The sequence below is a fragment of the Cryptotermes secundus genome, unplaced genomic scaffold (genome assembly GCF_002891405.2).
Source record: "Cryptotermes secundus unplaced genomic scaffold, Csec_1.0 scaffold444, whole genome shotgun sequence".
NCBI lineage: Eukaryota > Metazoa > Arthropoda > Insecta > Blattodea > Kalotermitidae > Cryptotermes > Cryptotermes secundus.
Genome location: NW_019743153.1, coordinates 147,479 through 153,750, shown reverse-complemented (window position 1 = coordinate 153,750; position 6,272 = coordinate 147,479).

Here is a 6,272-nt window from a genome sequence, read left to right as displayed (position 1 = left end):
AATAATAATAATAATAATAATGCATATATAATGACTTAATGACGCTATACATATTTCAGCCCCAGTTTTATGAAAGTAGAGCCCTGACTTTGGTGTGATGTGGTACCAAAGCTCAAGACTGTGAATGTTATAGGCACCTACACATAGAGTGAAGCGCTGATTTTACACACGTACGTATGTCGGTTCAACACGAGGGGTCCGTATAATAGGCCTATAGACCTAATATTAAAATTTTCATTCCCGTTATTGAAATAAATGCTCAACTTTTAATATAAAGGATTACATCCGATATTATAGACGTTTAAAATTACGTTACATCACTTTGCTTTATGTATAACCTGCTACGCCGAGTATAAGAGTAACCAAGATATAGCTTTCCGATAACGTTTAGTATTCCCAGTAAAAAAATAAGCGGATACACGCTTCTGTGAGATATTGATCCCTTTGTTCGATAGTGCTTATAACTTGTTGCAGAAGTGAAGTAATGGGCTTTTGAAAGGCTGGATAATGCCATGATTATGAGTGAGCTTTCCCGTCAACACAAACAGGAAGCACAGTGAAAACACTGAGAGAAAGCGAGGCAGGACTTTCATGCCCACTTCTCTCCTCCCCACTGTTTGGGCATTAATAACATTTATCAGAAGATAAAGTCTGTAAATGAATAAAAATAATTATTTGATTTTAATTTCATTCATCCTGCCGTGTTACAGTATATACAACTATACTGAGCATTATCCTTGAAGTTCTATATTTGCTGTGTTGTGACGGTCAAATAAAGAGGTTATGTAAATAGTTATTTAATTTGGAATGTTTCTTGCATGTTCTCTGGCAAGCTAATAACGGGCAGATTTCCCAAAATTCGATAAGGCCTATTAGTTTAGCTATGTTATCCACCCTCTTGTCCGTGTGAAACATCTCTCATCTGGATAAACTCAGTTGATGAAAATCTGTTTTTTAATATTATTTTGTACTCATGCCTATGTATAGCCTACAAAAAGATATGTTTTAAAAAACAGTGGATCTTGAATTTTTCTTTTCACTGGCTCTACAGTCCTCTTGGGCCCTGACCTCTGTCTTTTAGTTTCATTATCATTTTGCAGACGGTAGGAATCCTTGGACGAGTGATCAGCTCCTCTCAAGGCCTCTACCTAAACACAGGACAACACAAACACAGAATAAACACATGCACATACCAAACATCAATATCATGTGTGGGATTCAAACCCATCATCGCAGCTTCCGAGCGAGCGAAAACGGTACATGCCTTAGACCGCTCGGCTACCGTAACTAGCGAAATTAATTCTTTAATTCGAAATTTGTTAAGAGTAACAAGACTATAACTATCCTAATTTTAATGTCTTCATAAAAATCTCTGTTTCAGGAACATTTGTAATCAAATATATAGGACTATTACCAAATATTTTTTAGTATTTATATCACGCCGTGAGCTTGAAATTGTTGGTATTTTGAGGGGAAGAGGGTAAGGCAAGCCAGATTGGCGACTATAAATATTTAGAACTGTGATGTAGGTTTTTAAATACACTGTTACCTAGCTGTCAAATGCATGTATTATATGTCACACATTTAAATAGGATCGGTAACTGCATATTATTAGCGGTCTTGGTCAGTCTTCCTCCGTGTCTAATTCTGTAATTTACTGTACTCAGAATAAAGGACCTCTTCAGCTTTCTCTTTTCTTTAATTTCAATAGACCTGTTTACTCTATCTTTCATTCTTGTATTCAGAGCATTGAAGTGAACCTGCAGAAGAGTATTTATTATTCTCAAAATGTGATGTATTAAATTATTTGATGCAACTCAAATGCATATGAATTATACTTGATATTTCATTGTCATAATTGCAATGTTGGTCATAACGAATATACGCATAAACAAGCATTAAACATGACATGATTTATTTCGTTTTAGTAATTTTAACATGATTTTAAGTTTTTTCCCTTGGCACTACAGCCTAAGTGGGCCTAGGCCTACCGCCATGAACTTGTCCATTCACTCCGGTTTCTCCAGATCTTACACATTCGGTAGGACTCCTTGGGCGGGTGATCAGCTCGTCGCAAGGACTCTACCTGCACACAAACACAGAAAAACGCACCCACACAAACTAAACATCCATGCCCTGAGAGGAATCGAACGCACGATCCCGGTTTCGAGCGAGCGAAGACAGTACATGCCTTAGACCGCTCGGCTACCGTGACCGGTTTACTGTACTTAAATATTACATAAAACATACTAATTCGGTCCACATTATATATGAGACAAACTCCGTCTTAAGTGCAATAATTTAATTGTAGTTCTTTCTTCTTCCCTTCCTCCACACTAAATGTTTCGGCCCTAAATTGCCATCATCAGGTGTGTATTCTTACGTAGCTGCTACACTGCCCGTAGTTTAAAATTTAAAATCACCAGTCTTTCAATTGTATGTATGTATAAAATCTTTGTTAACCTACACGCGTCAATTTGATTTCTAAAATTGGCACTTTTTTAAAACTTCAATTCAAATTAAAATGGCTATAAATTTTCTGTTCTTTTTCTTTTTCCAAATTTTTTCTCGGGGTACACGCCCTATGTCTATAGTGCTGCAGCTGCCACTTCTTGTTTTATCGCTGTTCAGGTATTGTCTGTAATATACAAATATTTGTCTCATATATATTGTGTGAGTGTAACAGGATGCTTAAATATAATATCGGTCCACATTGTCGGAATACCTACGCATAGATACCAAGACGCATAATTTGCATTCTGCTCTGTAAATAGCAATTAGAATTCAAGCAAATTAAAAGAACGTCCAATGAAAATTCAACATTTTCCATTTCTCGCTGCGTTTTCCTTTGATAACCATTACACTGATGCTTGAAATCAGTATTTACTGACCAAGCACGCTATGGATTGTATAATTTTTTGAAAGGCAGCTTTGTATAATAATACTAATTCTTAAAATTCTTTATTATTTATGTGCTGGGCCAACAGCCACAAGGCCAATTACAGAGACAGCACAGTGTAGATAAAAGTAATTACATATGGGCAAACACAACATAATAATAATAATAATAATAATAATAATAATAATAGTAATAATAATAATAATATGGAGGTAGTCAGCGAAGGTTGGTGGCATTTTGCCGAATTAAGACACTGTAATACCGATTGAAACACTGGCATTTGTTGCCATTTTCTGGCCATATCGTTACTGATTGAATTTAATTTTATATTTGTTTCAATGAAAATGACATATTCGCAAACATTATGATAAATATTGTCCTCATTAGGCTATTTATGTATATACATAAGATATAAAAGTCTGTGACGATGGTACATCAGTACAAATATTATGTTTTTGGACATTATCCATCATCCTGTCTTTATCTAAAAATCATCCTGTTTATTTTTCCGGAGATAGGAACTAGCTCTATCGATTGCGCCAAATTGAGTATGTTTTACATGAAGACGGAGATAGAATCCAGTCTCCGAAACGTTGTGGTTTGAAATATAAACAGGACAGTTTTTAGATAAAGACAAGACGATGGATAATGTATCTTGATTGTAAATTCGGAACGATGCGGAGCCTAATTTGCAATCGGGCTTAGGATAATGCCATTTTTTTCAAATGAGGCATGGCCAGAGCACGGCATGTGAGAACAACCAATCCGAAGTCTTGACTCGCTTCTTTAATATTCCTAATGGAAGGCACACTACACTTCTCGCAGGACCGTGGCAATGTTTACACAACATTCCCTTGATTGATTACCCAACCTGCGATCTACGAACATGTTTTAAACGGGCACGGTGTTGTCCGCTTATGATACTGGTGATTATGATGATGGCGGTTTGAGCGGCAAGCTGAGCGAGTCGGAGCTTTTCCTAGGGTAGAGCTAATTACCGCAATAATGGCTGCCGTCCGACGAGCACACCCCGAGGTCAATCCATTAAGGGTCAGGATATCCTGGACTCACCGGAAGTCATCCGGTCACCGCCCATTACAGATGGCTTGCCACTGCATTCTCGCAATCCGGCTAGCTGGAACATCAGCAGACTATCGACTATGTAACGGCGAAAGAAGGGAAACGCACTGAGCGACGAGCCATCTCACAATGCCGCGTGCATGCTTTGGATCATTTGTCATTCGCGTGATATTTATTAGCCGTAGAATATGGTTTCTCGGTTACATTTTGGTTACAGTGACAACGCATTTTCAGTTGCACATGTTATATAACAGGGGCGTGAAATCTACCATTCAGCCCTATCTAGTGCCGAGGTCAAGAATGATGGCGATATACCTCCACTTCCCCATTTTCTCCCTTGGCACTACAGCCCCAGTGGGCCTAAGTCTACCTCCATGAACTCCGTTCACTTCGGTTTTTCTAGATCTTACACATACGGTAGGACTCCTTGGGCGGGTGATCAGCTCGTCGCAAGGCCTCTACCTGTAGACAAACACAGAAAAACGCACACAAACATCCATGCCCTGAGTGGGATTCGAACCCCAATCCTGGCTTCCAAGCGAGCGAAGACAGTGCATGCCTTAGACCGCTCGGCTACCGTGACCGGCCTCCACTTCCCCATACGTTTGCTTAATTAAGCAAACACAGGGGCAACGGTACCTTTGCCCTAATTATATACAACACCAAACGTAAATGAGTTTCTGCTTAATTGATTCACTGGTTAACGAACAAGCCATGCATTCAGAGGATTCCGGGTGGCCTATTGCTACTTCTCTCACAAATAAAAAGAAATAAAATACATTGACATGATTACATTGGCCGTTGCGTGGTAACGGCTAAGTAAACAAGTATCACAGGAATGTAGACGGACGCAACAATCGAAGAAATGTTGGAAATGATTTCTGTGCAGCCCTTGCTGAGGCTGTATAGCGAGCAGGAACGAGGTACGTTAGTTACGTGAGAGTCCACAGTTGGCGCAGTTAGTTGTTAGGTGTGGGACAGTAGTCAGCCGGTAAGGACGTGAGTACTGAAGCAGAGGAAACTGTTGAACTACGGTAAACGGGCAACGACTGATGAAGACATAACAGACTGTGAACATAGCGTCTTCTGTAGTGAGAAGTAGAGTGTGTGAATTAGTGGGAACGTTATAATTAATTGTAGTTATTATTATTTTTATTATTATTGTTTTTGTTATGGCTCTACAGTCCTTTGTTGGGCCTTGGCCGTTTTTTCAGTTACTTGATCGTATACACAGTCGGTAAGACTCCTTGGACGGGTGATCAGTCCGTCGCAAGGCCTCTACCTACACACGGAACAACATAAACACAGACATCTATGCCTTGAGTGGGATTCGAACCCACGATCCCAGCGTTCGAGCGAGCGAAGACAGTTCATGCCGTAGACCGGGCGACCACTGTGATCGGCAGTTAAGTGTAGTTACGATTTATAAATGTCTAATAAATCCAGTTATCCATCCAAACACCATCTATTATCACTAGTGCGTGATAATATTTTTCATGAAACTCTTGTGGTAACGAATTATCGTAAAGGAGCAGTGGGACAGATTCTTTAGTTGGCTTTCTTGGACAGCAGGCGGTATCACATAACAACATGTCATGAGTGCGACAGTGCAGGACTGTGGACGGAAAATCGGAAGGAGGAGATGATGGCTCCTTGCATGGCGTTATTCTAGTATTTTAGTGGCGGGAGTAACGGTGTCCTCAAAAATTCCATGAGGATAGCCCATTCCCTGGCCAAAATTAAGATACAAGACCTCTGGAATACACAAAAATAGTGATAATTACCGTAACGGGACGTTCGGTAAGGATACTTCGAACCAAATGTGGACTGAGTATATGACTCTTTACTATGAGTTGCTGAAGGTGTAGAAGAAATCGGTTATATTCAGTATCAACCAAGCACCAGACGTTCGCCTGGTGGTATTTACGGAACCTTGTCTGGATGACGTCCAGAAACCTGTACTGTTTATCTGTTACCGGGATATAATGCTTCTCCTAACGAATATCTTAACATTTTCGACGATTTCTTTCTTTGGCACGCGGTAGCGTATTTGGTTGAGGCACTATATTACAAGCCGGAAGGTCGCAGGTTCGAGTGTCCATGAGATGGATTCTTTCAATTGACCTAATTCTTCCAGGCGCACTATGGTCCTTTCTTGACTCAGTCTCTAACAGAAATGAGTATCAGGAATCTTCCTGGGGTGTAAAGGGCGGCTGGCGCGTAAGGCTGACAACCTTACCATCATCATCCGGGGCTGGTACAATAAGGCAGTAGTGGCCGACGTACCAAGTGG